Source organism: Taudactylus pleione, unplaced genomic scaffold, assembly GCF_031769625.1.
Source record: "Taudactylus pleione unplaced genomic scaffold, aTauple2 ptg000018l, whole genome shotgun sequence".
In the NCBI taxonomy this organism is placed as follows: domain Eukaryota; kingdom Metazoa; phylum Chordata; class Amphibia; order Anura; family Myobatrachidae; genus Taudactylus; species Taudactylus pleione.
The window spans coordinates 18,516,230-18,538,272 of record NW_028284420.1 but is presented as its reverse complement, the minus strand read 5'-3'; the positions used below and the strand labels follow the sequence as shown (position 1 = coordinate 18,538,272).

The window sequence follows — 22,043 nt, the reverse complement described above, 5'->3', positions numbered from 1 at the left end:
AGTTACAGCAATACTGCATACCATATCAATAATTAAGTAATGAATAAGTAAGTAAGTATACTTATATGCTATATATATATACACCAGCAGAAATTACATGACTGTACAAAATATAGCAAGACTAGTCATAATAAGATACTATAATCATAAAAAGGCTGCAAAATTAGAAAAAGTTGTTGAGACCTAAATGTTCGTTAAGGCCCTTGGGAACAAGGGTACCCAATAAATAAATCCATTTACTTTCCAATCTCAATAATTTCAAACCTCTATTGCCACCACGCATGGAAACAGGCACATGATCAATCATGCGATATCTGAGTGTAGACAGTGGGTGCGGTGCCGTACAAAAATGACATGCAACCGGCTGATCACTGTGGCCTGTGGCTATAGCAGAGCGGATAGCGGAACGATGTGCCGCCATGCGCTCTTTAAATGTACGCTCGGTTTTGCCAATATAAGATAATCCGCAAGGGCAAACAATTTGGTATATAATAAATTTAGAATTACAAGTGAGTCGATGTTTAATACTAAATTGTTTACCAGAATGCGGATGATAAAAATGTTCACCAGTTAACATAAACCCACAGGTGGTACATGTACATTTAAAACATCCTTTCTTAGCCATCAAAAATGTTTTATTGGTATCTTTATTGAAATTGGAAATGTCTGTTCTAACCAAGTAATCCCGTAGATTACGACCACGTTTATAACTGTTAAGTAATCTCACATTATTCATCTTTAATTCAGGGTCACTCTGTATCATAGGCCAAAGTTTTTTACCAATTTGTTTGATGTTATTACTGACTGGATTATAATGGGAGACCCATGGTAATAAAGGCATAATATCTTTACCAACATTGGTAGACTCCAATGCTTTATTACGATCTATTCGCAAGGCTTTAGCCTTAGCAATTTGAAGATGTTTTAGATCATATCCTCTATCCAAAAAATTATTTAACATACAATTCATCTGCTCTTCTGCCCTATCCTCATCGGAATTAATCCGTACAATGCGTAGGAATTGCGAATATGGCAAGCCCATTTTCAGGGGTTTAGGGTGGAAACTAGACATATGCAACAGGTTATTGCGATCGGTTAATTTAGTGTACATAGAAGTATTCAAACGGCCCTCATTAATTCTAATTTGGACATCAAGAAAATTGACCACATCTTTACTGATGGTATAAGTTAACTTGACCGGATGGTTAGTATGATTATGTCTATCAATCAAAGTCTCAAGAGTCGATTTATCTCCACGCCATAAGATTAACAAATCATCTATATAACGCTTAAAATAAATTATCCTGTCAGCAATATGATGGTCAGAAAAAAATATGTCCCTCTCCACATCAAACATGTAAATGTTGGCGTACGATGGGGCCACACTGGACCCCATCGCACAGCCAACACACTGCAGATAATATTGCCCGTTAAATATAAAGTAATTGTTGGTAAGTATCATAGATAATAACTCAACAATAAATTCAACGTTAGGGCCCATATACAAAGGATGATTCGTTAAGAACTTTCTAATGGCTTGTAACCCAACATCATGCGGGATAACAGTATACAAACTGGCGACATCGATGCTACAAAGCCATAATTCACCATCAATCACTGGTAACTCCATAAGTTATCGCAATAACAGACGTATCAAGGAGGAAATTGACATGGTTCTGAATACAAGGTTGTAATAGAAGATCCACATATACAGCTATTGGCTGAAACAATGATTTAGTAGCCGCTACGATAGGGCGGCCCGGAGGATTATTGAATGATTTATGAATCTTCGGAGTAGTGTAAAGCACTGGTACTACTGGATGTGTAGGTAGCAGTGCTGTCATCAATTGATCATTGATAACACCTCCATTGACTGCGCTCTGTAGAATGTTACTTAAAAAAGTTCTGAACAATTGGGTAGGGTCACGATCAAGTTTCCGATATGTTAGACTATCAGATAATTGCCTCTCTATTTCTCTGATATAATCCGTTGTATTCTGGATGACAAGGGCACCGCCTTTATCCGCAGGTCTAAATATTAATTGGTTATTATTTGCCAAAGATTTCAAAGTGATCCAATCCTGTTTGGAAAAGTTACTCCTAGAGGGTGTATATGTTTCCACTGTTGAATCAACCTCTTGTTCTAATAGACGCATAAAGGTCTTGATGGTAGGATTAAAAGTTTGTGGTTCAAATGTGGATCTGGGTTGCAACTTTGCCAGTTTAGCAGGTAACATATACTTAGGCTCAACTGCAGGTGTAGATTTAGAAAAATAGTCCCGAAGTTTTAATTGTCGGTGCAATCGCTGTTTATCAATGAGCCATTGAAATTGGTCAAATCTATTAGTAGGAATAAACGACAGACCTTTAGATAAAATCCGCATTTCATTAGATGATAAATCGTATGAGGACAAGTTAATGACTAAACTTTTCTCCCCCGTGGTGTTTTTTTGATATGTGCTTTGCCTTTGCCACTGGTGACCGCGTCGGGTGAATTTCCTTCTTCTGGGCCATACGCCCATCTTGCCCTTGTAGTGACCCCATGGGGTCCACTCCCGTTTTTTGGTCTCTGTGCGGTTTCAGGCTCACTAGCTGAAGAGGTGATTTCGTAAGAAGATTCAGGGTCACGATATTTTTTACTTTGTAGCCGAAAAAAAGGTTTTCTAGTATTCTGTTGTCTTGATACATCGGTCCATCTATAGACATTATGGTTAACATAGTCCAAGTCAACCTTAATTCTTTTTTCTTTTTTAAATTTAATTAGATCACGTTTATATAATTGTACCTGGGTATTAAGTTTATCATACCAATTAATGTTAGTGTCAGCTTCAAAGGCAGATTTGTGTATCATTTCAAATGCTGTAATCTTATCCTTGATCATGTTCATTTCCATAGTTGAATGTTCAATAATGAGCAGCATGAGATCCATTGAGCACTTATTTAAAATCCCAGCCCATTTTTTACAAAACAACGGGTCATTACGTCCTATTGTGGGGCTGTTGCGGACTCTGAGGCCACGTGGGATTTTTTTTATCCCTATAGTAATCACTTAGAGAGATACCATGGTATAAAAAATCTATTTCTTTTTTCTTTAAGCGCAGTAAATCATGGTACATATCTTCCAAGCTGCCCGCCTCATCCTGCTCAATTAATCTCTGCTTGTGTAAGATTTTCTCAGCTTCAGGTTCAGAACTGAATAAATCACCAATCTCATACCTAATATGAGAGAAGCCACTAACAGTTTCTGCATCATCCAAGGTAGACATGTTAATTTGGTAGACTGCCCAAAGTATATTGATTTAAACTTATATGTATATGTAAATGGATGACTGGCAAGTAAATAAATCAAGATGTCAATCTGTTCAATACCAAACGGCAAATGTATGCATCATGTGCAGATAGAAACAGCAATATTCAGATAGTTATTCAGTTACACCTTGTCATACTCAAGTATTGCACAAGCCCATAAAGCTGCTCGTAACCAGTGTATGATGATATAGATTGGATTGCAATAGTAATAAATAATAGTTCCAAATAGTTCCAAATATGCGGCTCATAACAGATAGGCAATATATTGCACCAATTGTCCACAGCAAATATTGGTTAATTAACTAAAAAAGAATAAATTCATAAGGTATAAAGTGTCCAATGGTCGTTATCTACGGGATTACTTGGTTAGAACAGACATTTCCAATTTCAATAAAGATACCAATAAAACATTTTTGATGGCTAAGAAAGGATGTTTTAAATGTACATGTACCACCTGTGGGTTTATGTTAACTGGTGAACATTTTTATCATCCGCATTCTGGTAAACAATTTAGTATTAAACATCGACTCACTTGTAATTCTAAATTTATTATATACCAAATTGTTTGCCCTTGCGGATTATCTTATATTGGCAAAACCGAGCGTACATTTAAAGAGCGCATGGCGGCACATCGTTCCGCTATCCGCTCTGCTATAGCCACAGGCCACAGTGATCAGCCGGTTGCACGTCATTTTTGTACGGCACCGCACCCACTGTCTACACTCAGATATCGCATGATTGATCATGTGCCTGTTTCCATGCGTGGTGGCAATAGAGGTTTGAAATTATTGAGATTGGAAAGTAAATGGATTTATTTATTGGGTACCCTTGTTCCCAAGGGCCTTAATGAACATTTAGGTCTCAACAACTTTTTCTAATTTTGCAGCCTTTTTATGATTATAGTATCTTATTATGACTAGTCTTGCTATATTTTGTACAGTCATGTAATTTCTGCTGGTGTATATATATATAGCATATAAGTATACTTACTTACTTATTCATTACTTAATTATTGATATGGTATGCAGTATTGCTGTAACTAATTGTTTACATATAACTCATTATGGATATGTTTGTATGTCTGGCCGCATATAGATGTTATTTGATGTATTATTGTTATGTTTTTATGTAGCCATGGTGATGGGCACTCTTTCAATGACGGATCACGTTGCGTGTTGACGTCATTAGTATGCCGCCGGCAAGGGAGCGCGGTCCCGGACCCGGATATGGCTTCCACGTGGTGTTATGTGCTAGTATAAGGTAGGACACTTTTGGTATGTTATTTAGCCTGATGACGGTGCCTGTTGAGCACTGAAACGTTGCTGTTTGTCTTGTCCACATTAAAGCCATTTTCTTCAGATCCTGAGTGCCGCTCCTTTGGACTACCTATATATATATATATATATATATATATATATATATACATACACACACACACACACACAACCAAAGTGCCGCCCATCTACTTGCTATATACTGTGTGTGCAGTGGGCGGGCTGGGCCGGGGGGGCAGGGTGCCATGCGCTTTATTATCAAGCATCGTGGGCCACCTCCTCCTAGCAAAGGGCCGTGGAGGTGGACCAGTGTGCAGCTCACTACTTCCGCCGTGGCTGCATTCCGAGGCAGCCGCGGTCACATGCTGTTCCTGCGGTCACGTGCTGTTCCTGCGGTCACGTGCTGTTCCTGGTTGTCCTCCAGGGCTACGGAAGCCCTCTAGGTACATATTCAATAAGGCATTACCAACCCCGGCTGTCTCGTCGTGCATAGGCGGCCATACACAGCAAGCGAGTGGCAGCAGGAGGGGGGGGGAAGGGGGGGCTTATTCATTATTTGAGTGACACGGCCACCCTGCTGCTATTGGCTGTGCCCATTAATACCTACCCCGACCACAAATTAAAATAAGAGTTGCAAAAATGGGAGCCTTAGTCTTAAGAGGCTCTCATGATTGGTTATTTAAATATAAATAAATAAGCTGCCCTTCAGCTTTGGGACTACACATCCCAACATGCCTGCCACAGTTATTCTACAAGAGCATCCTGAAAAGGCATGCTGGGATGTGCAGTTTACCAGCAGCTAAAGGGCAGCTTATTATAGCCCACCCCTGGTAGGACATGGGACTGATAAATAGGCAGGGCCATTGAAGTCCAACCTTGGCTGCACCATGAGTATGAAAAGAAGTGGAGGGAAAAATAAGCAAGGGAAGAGGAGCTGAAGGAAAGAAGGAGAAGAACCCAGTTAAAAGAAAAGAAAGTGGAGAGAGAGAAAAGCAGAGAAAAAACAGTCAAAAGAAGAAATCAAGGTAAGTGCATGTTTAAGTATTGTTTATATTCTCTTATTATTCCTTTGAAAAAAAAATATTGTGGTAGTTCCTGTATGTAATATTTCTCTCTCTATACTGGCCTTTGGGGAATATGTACAAAAAGGTGCCAAGTGACAAATGCGCTTTAACCAGCGCTATTTTACACGTACACTTATGTATGTCAGCAGCGCTATTTTACACGTACACTTATGTATGTTTCCAGTGCTATTTTACATTTACACATATGTATGTTAGCAGCACTATTTTACACGTACACATATGTATGTCAGCAGCGCTATTTTACACGTACACTTATGTATGTCAGCAGCGCTATTTTACACGTACACTTATGTATGTTACCAGTGCTATTTTACATTTACACATATGTATGTTAGCAGCACTATTTTACACGTACACATATGTATGTCAGGAGCGCTATTTTACACGTACACATATGTATGTTAGCAGCGCTATTTTACACTTATGTATGTTAGCAGCACTATTTTACACGTACACATATGTATGTCAGCAGCGCTATTTTACACGTACACTTATGTATGTCAGCAGCGCTATTTTACACGTACACTTATGTATGTTACCATTACCAGTGCTATTTTACACGTACACTTATGTATGTTACCAGTGCTATTTTACACGTACACATATGTATGTCAGCAGCGCTATTTTACACGTACACTTATGTATGTTACCAGTGCTATTTTACATTTACACATATGTATGTTAGCAGCACTATTTTACACGTACACATATGTATGTCAGCAGCGCTATTTTACACTTATGTATGTTAGCAGCTCAATTTTACACGTACACATATGTATGTCAGCAGCGCTATTTTACTCGTACACATATGTATGTTACCAGTGCTATTTTACATTTACACATATGTATGTTAGCAGCGCTATTTTACACGTACACATATGTATGTTACCAGTGCTATTTTACATTTACACATATGTATGTTAGCAGCGCTATTTTACACTTATGTATGTTAGCAGCACTATTTTACACGTACACATATGTATGTCAGCAGCGCTATTTTACACGTACACTTATGTATGTTACCAGTGCTATTTTACATTTACACATATGTATGTTAGCAGCGCTATTTTACACTTATGTATGTTAGCAGCACTATTTTACACGTACACATATGTATGTCAGCAGCGCTATTTTACACGTACACTTATGTATGTTACCAGTGCTATTTTACATTTACACATATGTATGTTAGCAGCACTATGTCGAAGCTGGATTATTGACTGAGACAAGATCAGTTTAAAATTGGATTGCAGCGACGCCATCTTGGAAATGAGACGCCAGTTTGCGAATGGCCGCCTAAGCGCCATTTCTATATCAGGGTCCATAGGGTTCCACAGGATACCTTGGGGTATAGGCGATGGCGGCAGACATCCAGGCACCACAGAGTTAAAAACTTCTCCATCCTCCCAGGATGCACTGGGGTCCCTCTCCTATACCCCGCCCCCAAGCCTCAGGCACTCAGTTTTCGTCGGTGCCTGGCCGAAGTCAGATGCACCGTACAGAGTGGGGGTCTGCAGGCCCCTGAAGTTCTTCAATGCAGCTGTGGCTGCACATCTAATGAGCAGACAACATGGACAGTCTGTACTGACGTCCATGTCGTCGCTCCTACACCCCGCTGGTACCAACGGCGGTACTGATCCGGGATGCTAGTGGGTGACTGGGGTCACAGCTAGCGGTGGCCCCGGTTGCCCGGATTTACGGGGGTTCAGGTAAGCGGCAAGGTGCCGCGGTGGGTCCTGTCACGACCCGGGCGGCGTTGCCACGGAGCACTCGGACCTTACCTGTCCGGGCGCTCTGGCAGGGTCCTTCCTGCGGCGGCTCCTGGAGGTGATCCGGGCACTGGGGGGCTGATGGCAGCGGACCTCTGTGTTCACCGGCGGCTGCTGGGCGCCGCCATCTTGCGGCAGACACGTGACCTGGGGGTAGCCTATCCCATCCCTGCTTTGCTCCTGAGCTCCAGCCAATCCCTGCACTACCTATGGTACTTAAGAGTGCCTTGTACACTCTTTCCTTGCCAGTGCAACGTCGTACACAGCGTAAGCTGTGTGTTAGTTCCTGAGCTCCCATCCGCTGCAGGTTGTCACAGTCTGCCCGCATTCACAGTTCTGCTTCAGCTTGTCTACCGCTGTCCCCAGTTCCTGTGTGTCGCTCTCTGTCCTGCTTCCCAGGAGGGCCCGCCGTCCTCGAGACTCTGGTCCTAGTTCTCCACTCCGGTGCCCGGGTCCGACGAACCTTCGCTTCTGCAGCACCTGTCCGGATCTTCTTGTCGTCTCATCATTCATGATTCGCACCCCCTTGAAACCAGCTTCCTTCCAGTACCAGCAAACCGGTCCACTAACGTCCTCTGTCTCCACACCGGCTCCTAACTCAGACCCAGCCGTGACAGTTTGCACTGGCCCTATGGATACGGCTAGTGGGCAGAGTCCTAGTGTGGACCTTTTACAGGGTATTGCCAACCGGCTAGAATGCCTGGAAGCTTCGCAATGGCAGTTAGCCCAATTCCTGCAGGATATGTCTCAGGCAGGACTCCTTACAAGCCTCCCTAGTTACGGTGAACATGCCTGCTGCTACCAACCCACCGTCACTTCCAGTCTCTACTTCTGCTACCACATCATCGCATTTGCACCTACCTACTCCGAGCAAGTTCGATGGGACGCCTAAACTGTGCCGCGGTTTTTTAAACCAGTGTGACGTTCATTTTACGCTCCAACCATTGAATTTTCCTACTGCCAAGTCTAAGGTAGCCTACATCGTCTCTCTGTTATCCGGTTCAGCCCTGGACTGGGTATCCCCGCTTTGGGAAAGATCTGATCCCTTACTGGACAACTACACCGATTTCCTGACTTCTTTCCGTAGAATATTCGACGAACCGGGGAGAACTACTTCCGCGTCCACTGAGATTATGCGTCTCCGCCAGGGATCCCGACCAATCAGCCAATATATTATACAATTCCAAACCTTAGCATCCGAGTTAAAGTGGAATGAGGAAGCCCTAGTCGCCGCCTTCTGGAATGGCCTCTCGGAGAGGTTAAAAGACGACCTTGCCACCCGGGAGGTTCCTGCCAAACTAAACGACATGATTTCCTTCTGCAATAAAGTAGACCTACGTTATCGCGAGAGACAGGCAGAGAGATTCAAGGGAGATCGTTTTAGGTCCCGAGTTTCTAGTCCACCTGTGGCACCGTCGTCTGAAACCCCGGCTGACGAACCCATGCAAATTAACTGGACCCGGCTCTCCATTGAAGAACGGCAAAAGCGCCGCCGTGAGAACTTGTGCTTATATTGTGGTGAGCCCGGACATCTGGTCGCCTCCTGTTCTCAACGTCCGGGAAACCCTCGCTCCTAATTGGCACTGGAGACACCAGGTTAGGAGTCTTGTCCCCGTCTCCAACTTTAAACGAATCCGTCATGTCTCTTGTATTAGATTTAAAACAAGGACCTCAAACAATTTTTTCTCTTGTTTCAGGAGCCGCTGAAAATTTCATTTCTGCCGAATTGGTTCAAGATCTCCAGATCCCGGTCACTCCTCTCTCCCAAGCCATCTCCCTATCAGCCGTGGATGGTAGCCGAATATTCAACGGGAATGTCTCCTTACAAACCCAGGCCGTTCAAGTTCGTGTGGGGGCCCTTCATACAGAACTCATTCGCTTCCTGGTGATTCCCAAGGCCTCCCACGGGATAATTCTGGGATATCCGTGGCTATGTAAACATAATCTGCATATCGACTGGAGTTCCATGCAAGTTACGGCTTGGGGAAACTCCTGCTTTGCCTCTTGCCTCCCTTGTATAAAGCCTATTAAAGAGATTAAAATACCAAGAGATTCGTCCGTGCCTCTTCATTATCGGACCTTTTCCGACGTCTTCTGCAAGACCAGGGCTGACGAACTTCCTCCGCATCGGGATTGGGATTGCTCGATTGATTTGGTTCCCGGCAAGAATCCGCCCCGAGGCCGCATTTATCCCTTATCGTTGCCAGAGACCCAAGCTATGTCTGACTACATACAAGAGAATCTCCAGAAGGGTTTTATTCGTCCATCTACTTCTCCCGCTGGTGCTGGGTTCTTCTTTGTATCCAAGAAGGATGGAGGTCTTGGACCCTGTATCGATTATCGGGGTTTGAACGACATTACCATTAAGAATCGATATCCTCTGCCCCTTATTACTGAATTGTTCGACCGTGTCAAAGGAGCTTCAGTATTCACAAAACTGGACCTACGCGAGGCGTATAACCTCATTAGAATCCGTGCCGGTGATGAATGGAAAACCGCCTTTAACACCAGAGACGTTCACTTTGAATACCTAGTGATGCCATTTGGACTCTGCAATGCCCCCGCTGTATTTCAGAACTTTGTCAATGAAATATTCAGAGATTTGTTATATGTTTCTGTTGTCGTTTACCTGGATGACATATTGAGCTTCTCCTCCTCTCTTACTGAACATCGCTCTCATGTGAGAGAGGTCCTATCACGCCTGAGGAAAAATCTTTTGTACTGCAAACTGGAAAAGTGTGAGTTCGAAGTTCCCTCCATGCCTTTCCTAGGTTATATTATCTCTGGCTCTGGGTTAGAGATGGACCCCAAGAAGGTACAGGCCATCCTGGACTGGTCCCGTCCGGATTCTTTGAAAGCAGTCCAGAGGTTTCTGGGGTTCGCAAATTATTACAGGAAGTTCATCAAAGGATTATCTACCTTAGCAGCGCCAATTTCCGCCCTTACTCGCAAAAGGAGCTAACCCCTCTATGTGGTCTCCAGAAGCGGAGACAGCCTTTCAAATGCTAAAACAAGCATTCATCTCTGCACCCATCCTGAGACAGCCCGACATTTCCAGACCCTTTTTCTTGGAGGTAGACGCCTCTTCTGAAGCGGTGGGGGCGGTACTGTCCCAGAAGTTCGAAGATAACAGAATCCACCCCTGTGGTTATTTCTCAAAAAAATTCTTACCGGCAGAAAGAAATTATCCGATTGGGGAACAGGAACTATTGGCAGTCAAAGTGGCTTTTTCTGAGTGGCGTTATCTCCTCGAGGGAGCCCAGTTTCCCATCACGGTTTACACCGACCATCGGAATCTGCTGTACCTGAAGAACGTCCAGTGCCTTAGTTCTCGCTTAGCTAGATGGGCAATATTTTTCTCCCGGTTTAATTTTGTTTTGACCTTTCGTCCTGGAACCCAGAATCAGAAAGCAGACGCTCTCTCTCGTTCGCTCTCCTCCGAAGCTCTCTCCGGTCTTCCCAAGGAAACTCCAGTACTAGAGTCCAAGGTTTTCGCTACTATCCATATCCAGCCACCTCCCGGGAAAACTTTTGTTGCTCCTGCCCTCCGTAAACGACTCCTCACTTGGGCACATACGTCTCATTTTTCTGGACATACTGGCATCCGCAAGACACTGGAATTCTTGCGCCGTTTCTATTGGTGGCCTGCCATGAAATCTGAAATTGCCGAGTTCATTGCCTCCTGCTCTGCGTGTGCCCCACATAAATCCTCCAGACTACCTCCGGCAGGAGCCCTCTTGCCACTCTCCATTCCTTCTCGACCCTGGACTCATTTATCTATGGATTTTGTGATGGACTTACCTACCTCCAACGGATTTACCACCATTTGGGTCGTGATTGACCGTTTTTCTAAGATGGTACATTTTATCCCACTCTCCAAGCTACCCACCGCCTCTGAGTTAGCTAGACTCTTTGTTCTTCACATATTCCGCCCACATGGTCTTCCATCGGAGATTGTATCAGATCGAGGGGCCCAATTTGTGGCCAAGTTCTGGAAGGCCCTATGTTCTACGTTCCAAGTTAAGTTGAAATTTTCGACCGCCTATCATCCTCAGTCCAATGGATCCACAGAAAGAGTAAACCAAGACTTAGAAACCTTCCTAAGGATCTATATGTCTTCGTCCCAGGATAATTGGTCCGATTCTCTTCCATGGGCAGAATTTGCGCACAACAATTCCTACCACTCTTCGACTGGACAAACTCCCTTTATGATTGTTTATGGCCTCCACCCTCGAGTGCCCGAGTTTACAGACTTACCAACCTTCGATGTGCCTGCTGTGACCTCCACTTTACAAGACTACTCTAAAATTTGGACTCAAGTTCACTCCTTCCTTCTGAAAACGTCCCTTCGATACAAGCTAAAGGCTGATACTAAAAGAAGGGCCATTCCTAGCATGAAGGTGGGAGATCAAGTGTGGTTATCTACCCGAAATTTACGACTCCGAGTTCCTTCGATGAAATTCGCTCCTCGGTTTATCAGTCCTTTTCCTATCATCGAGGTCATCAACCCCGTAGCCTACAAGTTAAAACTTCCTCATTATCTCAGAATTTCGAACTCCTTCCATGTCTCCTTATTGAAACCGCTAATCCTAAATCGGTTTTTCAAGGTTCTTCCTTCAACTCCCAAAAGTCAAGACTGTGAGGGGAGACGAATTCGAAGTGAAACAAATTTTGGATTCAAGATTCCGTTACGGTCAATTGCAATATTTGTTGGACTGGAAAGGTTACGGTCCCGAAGAAAGGTCATGGGAAAAGGCCGAAGATGTCCAGGCTCCCCGTTTAATCCTCGATTTCCATTCTAAGAACCCTAAGAAGCCCAGGAAACGTCCGGAGACCGTTCCTAAAGGAGGGGGTACTGTCACGACCCGGGCGGCGTTGCCACGGAGCACTCGGACCTTACCTGTCCGGGCGCTCTGGCAGGGTCCTTCCTGCGGCGGCTCCTGGAGGTGATCCGGGCGCTGGGGGGCTGATGGCAGCGGACCTCTGTGTTCACCGGCGGCTGCTAGGCGCCGCCATCTTGCGGCAGACACGTGACCTGGGGGTAGCCTATCCCATCCCTGCTTTGCTCCTGAGCTCCAGCCAATCCCTGCACTACCTATGGTACTTAAGAGTGCCTTGTACACTCTTTCCTTGCCAGTGCAACGTCGTACACAGCGTGAGCTGTGTGTTAGTTCCTGAGCTCCCATCCGCTGCAGGTTGTCACAGTCTGCCCGCATTCACAGTTCTGCTTCAGCTTGTCTACCGCTGTCCCCAGTTCCTGTGTGTCGCTCTCTGTCCTGCTTCCCAGGAGGGCCTGCCGTCCTCGAGACTCTGGTCCTAGTTCTCCACTCCGGTGCCCGGGTCCGACGAACCTTCGCTTCTGCAGCACCTGTCCGGATCTTCTTGTCGTCTCATCATTCATGATTCGCACCCCCTTGAAACCAGCTTCCTTCCAGTACCAGCAAACCGGTCCACTAACATCCTCTGTCTCCACACCGGCTCCTAACTCAGACCTAGCCGTGACAGGTCCCAGCCGAGTAGCACAGTCCTTAGTCCCCAGGCAGGGGGCTCCCTGGGGACTGGCTGCAGTGTGGAACCAGGCTACTGATCCCTGCGCTTTCCACTATCCCCTGGGACTGAGGACTGGACAGAAGCAGTAAATGTCCAGCGTCCCAGGGGTTAAATGCATGCCAGGGGAGCGCGCTTTCCCTGCTAAGCAGCCGGCACCTCCCCCAATGCACATGGCCTCTCCACAAGGTGGTTAGGCATCTGCATGCGCTCCGCCCCCGGACCAGCCCTCCCTCTGCTCCTCGGTAGCCATTTTAATACATGTGGCAAGCGCTGCTGGAAGATGTTAACGCGGGCATCGTGGTCTGGGTCCCCCTGCATACCTCTCCTCCAGTGGAAGGTCAGTGTATGCAGCGCTGTTTCCTACCAGGCTGAGGTCTGGTTAGTTGATGAAGCGCAGATACTGCAGGGTTTTCAATATTCTGCATTGTATGTGACTTTGTGCTAGTGCTGCTGTCTGTTACTTTCACTTTCACATACTGTCAGCTATTTTCCCTATCCCTGTTTTTCTTCTCTGCTAACAAGCCCTTGCGGTGCGGTGTTGCAAGGGGGATTTATACCTCACTATACAACTTGTTGTGAAGTGCGGTGGTCACATACAGCTCCGGGTCACACACACAGTATGTCTGACAGTGAGCACGATTTCCCCATTCCGCCTAAGTGTACTGTATGCAAGGTACCATTGGCAGAGGGTAATGGATTATGTAAGGCGTGCCTGTGGTTCCCCAGATGGGGGTCTCACAGCACCCCTATGCAGGGGTTTCCTAAACAGTTAATCGTGCCTCAGAGTTTCCAGTTGTCGCCCCCTCAGGTCATCCTTGAACCTGCGTGGGATAATTCACTGTCTACCTCAGTACAACAGCTGTCAGAGGTGTTACAGGGTGAGTCGTCTGTGCGGACGCAGAAGCGTTAGCTGCAACCTCATCAAGATCAGGATGCTGTGACGATAGATGATGGCTCATACGTGCTGTGCGCACGGCCTTGGTTATTGAGGATGGCGCTCCTCCTGTAGCTAAATCAAAATATGCCTATTTCAAGGATATTAAAAGTGATGCTACGGTGTTTCCCCTATTCTGATCAGCTAGTGGATCATTTAGAGGAGGCGTGGAAAACGCCGGGTAAGCGTTACCAGCCCCCTAGACGGTTTGCGGTGGCATACCCTTTTGCAGTTAGTTATTTAGCAAAATGGGATAACCCGCCACAAGTGGATTCACACGTCTAGTAAAGAGTGCTACGTTGCCTATGCCCTCTATGTCCTCCTTAAAGGATCCAACGGATCGCAGGGTAGAAATATGTTTGAAAATGATTTATTCCCTTGCAGGAGGCATGTCCAGACCGGCTTTGGCCGTGTGCTGGGTGGCAAGAGCTATGGAGCACTGGGCTGATACCTTGGAGGCATCCCTGGACCCAGACTCGTCACCTGAACAGGTGGAGTTGGTGGGTAATTTAAGGGACTCAGCTACCTACATTAATGAGGCAGCTTTAGATATGGGCCTCATGGCGTCCAAGATCTCCTCGGCAGCAGTGGTGGCTCGTCGTATCCTGTAGCTGCGTTCTTGGAAGGCGGATGCTGATTCCAAAAAGGGTTTGGAGGGGTTACCCTTCAATGGAGAAGTGCTGTTTGGCCCTGATCTAGACAAAATTGTGGCTACTTCGGCAGCAGCTAAGTCTGCGTGTCTGTCTTCCACTACTGTCCCATCAGGAGCGGGTTCTTCGTCCTTTCGGCCCTACAGAACGCAGAACAGACCCAGGGTACAGTCCTTTCCTGGGAGGACTGCCGCCAAGAACCCTGCAAAGCCCAGGACTCAGGCCTGGAGTACCAGACGTCCCACTCCCAAGTCCGATGACAAACCTTCGGCCTGACGGGACGGGCCTCTCTTTGGGGGACCTCAAAGTGGGAGGCCAACTTCTGAAATTTGCCCAGAGCTGGTGTCTGACCACTTCAGACACATGGGTCAGAGAAGTGGTCTCTCGGGTACGCCCTCTCCTTCCGCAGGAGGCCTCCCAGCCGGTTTTTCACCACGGGCCTTTCGTTCAATCAGGACAAGGCCCGGGAACTCAAGAAGGTAATGCACTTGATGCTCCAGAATGGAGTTATAGTGCCAGTTCCTTTGTCTCAGAAGGGATTGGGGTATTACTCCAATCTTTTTCTGGTGCAGAAACCCAATGGGTCCTACCGGCCGATACTCCACCTCAAATCCCTCAACAAATTTCTGAGGGTTCCTCGGTTCAGGATGGAGACCCTGCATTCCATTATTTTAGCAATGGAACCTGGGGATTTCATGGTGTCGCTGGATATTCAGGATGCTTACCTGCATATCCCTATTGTCCCAGCACACCAGTGCTTCCTTTGCAGTGGTCAAGGACCACTTCCAGTTTCAGGCTCTGCCCTTCGGTTTGGCTACAGCACCTCGGGTGTTCACCAAGGTTATGGCCATCATGGCAGCCCACCTGCGGTTGCAGGAAGTCCGTCTATTACCTTATCTGGACGATCTCCTGTTACTGGTGGAGTCCTCAGAGAAACTTCAGTGCCATCTGCAACTAACAGTCTCTGTATTGCAGTCTTTCGGCTGCCTGATAAATTGGAAGAAGTCCTCCCTGGTACGATCACAGAGGATGCTCAATCGAGGAGCTCTGTTGGATTCCCAACATCAGAGGATCTTGGTGACGGGAGGAAACATCTCTGCGTTACAAGCAAAGGTCCGTCTTTGCCTGCAGAGTCGCCGGGTGTATATTCACTCGGCAATGAGGTTACTGGGATCCATGGTATCCATGTTCGACATGGTGGAGTTTGCCCAGTTTTACTCGAGACCTCTGCAGAAGCTGATCCTCTCCAAATAGAATGGGTCACCCCAAAGGATAAAGACACAGACTATGGTGCTTTCCTCACAGGTGCGATTATCTCTGGCCTGGTGGCTACAGACGGCTCACCTGAACAAGGGGCGCCCCTTTTGGATCGCAGACTGGGCCCTTCTGACGACAGATGCCAGTCTCCGGGGCTGGGGAGCGGTGATGGGTTCACACTTCTTTCAGGGAAGGTGGACATCGGTAGAAGCTGCTCTTCCAATACACATAGTGGAACTGCGGGCAGTATTCAAGGCTCTCCAGCAAGCACGACAGGTCCTGCAGGGAAAACCTGTGCAGGTACAGTCGGACAAAGCCACCATGGTGGCATACATAAACCGCCAAGGAGGGATTCGCAGTCAGGCAGCTCTGACAGAGGTGTCCCGCATTCTAGTATGGGTGGAAATGCATGTCACTGCAATTTCAGCAGTGTTCATACCAGGAGTTCTCCACTGGGAAGCAGACTTTCTCAGCAGTCAAGACGTGCATCCAGTAGATTGGTCTCTTCACCATGAGGTGTGTCATCTACTGGTGAACAAGTGGGGCCTTCCAGAGATAGATCTGATGGCCTCACGACACGACAACGAACTGCCGATGTTCGGGTCAGGAACAAGAGACGCAAAAGGCTTGTCTAGTGGACGCTCTGGCGGTCAAGTGGACTTTCCAGTATGCGTACCTCTGCCCTCCGTTCTCCCTTCTTCCTCGAATGATACGCAAATTCAAGCAAGAAGGCAGCATGCTACTGCTGATTGATCCAGAGTGGCCCAGGCTTCACTGGTACACGAATCTTCAGAGTCTCTCACTGGACACTCCGCTGTTGTTGCCTCAATGTCAGGACCTGCTGTCTCAGGATCCTTGCCTTCATCTGGACCTGAGTCGGCTGTCTTTGACGGCGTGGCTATTGAGACTGCCATATTGAGGTCCAGAGGTTTCTCCAGCTCGGTGGTCAACACCATGCTGAGAGCTCGGAAGCCTTCATCTGCCAACATCTACCATAGAGTGTGGCGGGCTTTCTTCCAGTGGTGTCGCACTAGAGGTTATGCTCCTCAGATGTTCAGATTGTCCAGGGTTCTGGTCTTCCTACAGGCGGGTTTAGACCAGGGTCTTCGCCTAGCTTCCCTGAAGGTACAGGTGTCTGCACTTTCAGGGTGGTTTCATCGTAGGATTGTTATGCTTCCTGATGTCTGCACCTTCATGCAAAAGGTGCTTCTTATTCAGCCTCTCTTTGTTCCACCTGTGGCACCATGGGATCTGGCTGTGGTCTTCAAGACTCTTCAAGGACTGCCCTTTGAACCACTGGGCTCAGTGGATTTGAAATGGCTAACTATTAAAACTGTATTCCTTCTGGTTATTGCTTTGGCCAGAAGGGTTTCAGAATTGGGACCTCCATTTCTAATTTTTCATAGAAACAGGGTTGTGCTGCGCACTCGTCCTGGGTTTCTTCCAAAGGTGGTATCTAGTTTCCATATCAACGAGGAAATTATTGTACCATAGTTTACTTCACCGGACCTTTCGGTTGGTGAGGCCACCTTGGATGTGGTGCGGGCCATGAAAATCTATGTGGACCGCACTTCTGTCTATAGGAAGTCAGACTCTGTTTGTCCTTTATGGCTTCCATAAAAGAGGTTGGCCTGCCACTAAACAAACATTGGCAGGATGGTTTCGACTGGCTATCTCTGAAGCTTTTGCTCACGAGGGCCTTCCTGTTCCATCTTCTGTTAAGGCTCATTCCACTAGGTCTGTGGGTCCTTCGTGGGCAGCTCGATGTGGCACCACAGCTGTTCAGCTTTGTGAGGCGGCCACGTGGTCATCTGTCCATACTTTCATACGGTATTGTTTTTGCTACCTACGCCTCTCAGGATGCTTCCTTCAGGCGACGGATTCTCCTCTCAGCACAGGAGCGTCCCCACCCTTGAAGGATACTGCTTTGGGACATCCCCAAGGTATCCTGTGGATACCCTATGGACTCTGATGTAGAAAATATGAGATATGGTAAGAACTTACCTTTGTTATCTCTATTTCTACGAGGTCCATAGGGTTCCACAGGACTCCCGCCCTGTCGCAGCTGTACTGCAGATGGGCTGTGGTTCTGGTCACCGGTTTTTCCGTCTCCCTCTGGTGAGACTGGAATTCTTGTGTGTTCCAGATTTTCTTCTCTCTCTCTTTATCCTCCTCCGGCCTATGGATTGTGATGAAACTGAGTGCCTGAGGCTTGGGGGAGGGGTATAGGAGAGGGACCCCAGTGCATCCTGGGAAAATGGAGTTTTTAACTCTGTGGTGCCTGGATGTCTGCCGCCATTGCCTATACCCCAAGGTTGTCACGGCCAGGGTATTTCAGCATGGCGCTAGGCGGGTGTTACCTGTGAGGTCGTTGTGGCGCGGGCTGTCTGGTGGCGGAGCTGGTGTCTGGCGGGGGGCTTTGGCTGCGCGCGTTGTTGTGCGGCCCTGTTGTCACTCTGCGCTACTGAGGCCTGGCGGCGTCTCCGTTCCGTTTGGCATGGGCGCTGCCATCTTGCCTTTTGGCCATGTGATGAGGCTGGCCAATCCTGGTGAGTCACATGTTCCCTCCGGCCAGTAACAGCACGGCATGGGGTATTTAGGAAGGGTCAGTGCCTTCCTTCTTTGCCAGTGCAACGTGTATCTCAGCCTAGCTGAGAGGGAGTTCTCTGTGCTTTCCTGTTCCTGTGAATTCGCTGTCTGCCAGTCTGCTCCTAACTCCCACTGGACTACCCTGCTTCCTCCATCACCCTTGCCCATACCTGAGTGCCTGAGCCTGCTGACATCCTGCGCTTCAGTTCACTACCTGCAAACCTGGCTTGATTATTTTCAGTTCACTACCTGCAAACCTGGCTTGATTATTTTCAGTTTCACTACCTGCACACCTGGACAGCTCTAATTGTTTCTACTTGGACATTAACCCTTTTGCTCCCACCACAGAACTCTTGTGCACATTTATATATTCCTGGACTTTTATTTACTGCCACATTATATGTCTACTCAAGCACTTATTAAAAATCCTAGTTTTATTTTCAAATCTGCTTCTGTGATCGCTCCTGCTACCACCCCAGGTCCACAAACAACCCAGAACATAACAAAGAGTACACGTCTCAGTCCTTGCAGATTCAGATGCACTGCTGTGCGCCATGAAAGGGGTTAGTAGTAGCCGCAACTGCGTTCAATTTAGAATTAGGGCCTATAAAGAGGAAGTATCCCATTCCCGCAGACCCCGCCCTCTCAACAGAGCCCACCCCTTTCAGGGCTGCTTCCAAAAATTTCCTGGGCTTGTTTTCCATCCCAATCCGCCCCTGCACAGACCCATTCTGCACGTTCGCAGAACGGGTCTGGTGCCTGGTCAGATTCCCGAACATCGGGAATCTACATGCACTGCTGAATTAGGCCCCTAGTTGGAAGAGGCCAATTGGGGTAAGTAGATCAGGGGTGTGGAACATAATGAGGAGACAAACAGAGAGATGCAAACTGCATGGCTGATGAGTAAAATGAGGGGACATGGGCAAGTGGGAAAGGAAGAAGTCTGCATGGGTCACCATGAAGAGATCTATTTTGGGGGGAATAATGGCGGGGGTTGTAAAGGGAGAAAATATGGGGGGGAATTGCATAGGAAGGAGGGCATGAAGATTGGGGCTGTTGTACAGAAAGAATGGAATGGTGCTGAGTATGGGGAAAAGGGCATAAACATTTACATGGGATTGAAATGAATTGGTGCAAGCAGGAAATAAGAAATTAATGTGATGACTGATGTGGGACAGCTATAGTTGGAGAGCTGAAAATATGAGGAAGAACAAGGTCTTGGAATAATAAGGTAATAGTGTATATAAGAATATGTGTATATAGCACTGAGCAGAGATTTGGGTAAGCATGGGAATGGCAAGAGATGTGGAGAGAGCAAGTAGTACAGGGTGTGTAAAATGAGTTTCAAACGTGAGAGTGTGTGTGAAGGGAGGATAGCCAGGGAGGAGAGAGAGATTCACATGAAAGATGGAATGACCAGGAAGAGGAGCAAGAAAGAAGGTGAAAGTTGAACAACAAAAGGTAATGGGAGAGAGAAGGGAGGATAAGTGGGAACATCAGAGAGAGGAATGGGTAAATAGAAGGATAATTAGAAACAGGAGAGGGAGGAATGGGTAGATAGGGGGTAGGGGCGTTTCTAGAGAGGAGGGGGCCGTGTGCAGTCTCTGTCACGGGCCCCCCTCCTCTCCATCCGCAGTGCACTGAGATGTGCGAGGCCAGCGGTGCACTTATAGACTTTGGGCACTAGAGTGTGCCCAGAATCTATAGCGCATGCACATATCACCGAGAAAATGGCCACGGTGGCCCTTTTCCCTGTACTGCGCATACATCGGGAAAATGACCATTGTGCCCCGCACCCATTATAAATACGCCCCTGATAGGAGGGTAATCTGAAACAGGAATGGGTAGATAGGTAGGAAGGTAAATAGGAGGGAAATGAAGGTAGGAGACGGAAAGTAGTCAGAAGAACAAAATGTGTAACCCCGGCTTTCAGACATCCACTTGTTGCATAGCCAGTTTTATTGTATTGGGTGGGAACTGGTTAGGCTTCCACTATGTATTTATATTAACTAGATGGCATGCTGATGACTTCACTGTGCATTATGGGGTATAAGCCTATTCTGGATAGTACCAATGTGTGAAGCAATGAAGCTAGAACACACAATTTGAATTGGGTAATAATCCTCAATCTGAATACCCTGTAGTTGTGAACTAAGGCTATGTTGTGGATCTCTCAGCACACCGTGTCATTCTGTTTCTGTACTGTTGCTGTGTCTACTACAGTATATTGACAAGATGGATAAATCCCTACGTAGTACACGTATAATGTATGAATGTGTAGAGAAACAAAAAGACTGGCCGCTAATCAATGAATGATTATAAATAATAGCAGCAAATTCACCCAATGGGCTTGTGTCTGCCTACTACAAATATAGAGATACCACAACAAGACAATGTTGATGTACTAATAAAAAAAAATATATATACTATGTAGTTCCCGAAATGGCAGAAAACATTCTCAAGACAATAATTAATTAATAATTTTTATAAAAAAAAATAAATGGAATATGTCAGTACATATAATCACATTTATACTTATAATCACATTTATCCAATATAGAAAGGCTCAAATACACTCCTGAGAATTGAAATATATAAAATATACTGATTCTAATACAAAGTAATCTCTAGATCTTTGATGCCTGGAGCAGTCTCTTGTCAAATTAATGACATGTGGAAAAGCCAATAATAAATATATAAAGCTCTTTCTGTATGATATAAGTGTGCACACTGTTATATCAATCTCTCACCACATCAGTACATAGTTGCAGAGTTCCATGAACAATTCGTTGAGTTTAGAAGGACACACCTCCTATGAAGCACGCTCACGGTGGGCACTCCTGGTAAGTAGTGGGGGTCTGGTCAGTGTTTCCCGTGTGCAGCTGATAACCAAGGGAGTTTCGCAGAAAAGTGAGCTGTTCTGAGTCATAGCCGCTTGTATATATGTGCTGATGGGGCTTCCAGCTCCCTGCTTGAGAATCAGTTAATTAGGCTTCCACAGCACAAGATCCCAGTTTCAGTAGCGTGGCAGCAAAGCTACTGTAATATATAATCACTGGCAGGTAAATCTCTGACCAGTTTTGCTCCAATATGGGGGCTTTATCAAAGAGGAATCATATACAGTACAGGATGTGCTTATATACCTGCTTCTTCAATCATTTATTTAACTTGCCAATCAAGATATCATCCACACCTGTTGACCTAGGTTTGCTCAGATCAGCATTTCTCTTAATTGAGTCTTTTTGTGTCTAAATGCTGCAGACAAAAAAATCTCATGAAGTTATAAATATAGACAAGCATGAACACAAATATAAAGAGCATTTTAGCTCCTAGTGCTATCAGAACTGTGGTTCCTGTCAAATCCAGTAGAGACAATTGGCTTCCATCTTTTCCCAAGGGCTGTTACAGATGCCGGAGCACCAGATGTATCACATGTAGCTTTATTATATACAAGGCTAATGGGGCCCATCCATCAGCGATGGATTGCCGCGATCCCGCGATGCTGCAACCTGGCATCGCGGGATTGCAGAAATCCAACATGCTGGATTTTCCCGATTTGACGATCGCGATCAAAAAATGATCGCTATCATCAAATTGCTGACAAATGTCTGCGATCCGGCGACAGA

At 46.3% G+C, this 22,043-nt stretch overlaps 1 protein-coding gene across 2 annotated transcripts in view; it reads right to left on the bottom strand.

Annotated features, from left to right (window-relative positions):
* The window catches only part of LOC148540705 (uncharacterized), an 83,286-nt gene extending 61,778 nt beyond the window's left edge, over positions 1-21,508 (bottom strand). The window contains exon 1 of one of the 2 annotated variants that reach the window (XM_088442801.1): positions 21,168-21,508. The gene's annotated coding sequence lies outside the window, so the exon portion shown is untranslated. The remainder of the gene's footprint in view (positions 1-21,167) is intronic. The other variant, XM_088442806.1, reaches the window with a different exon arrangement.
* Between the last annotated feature and the right edge of the window lie 535 nt (positions 21,509-22,043).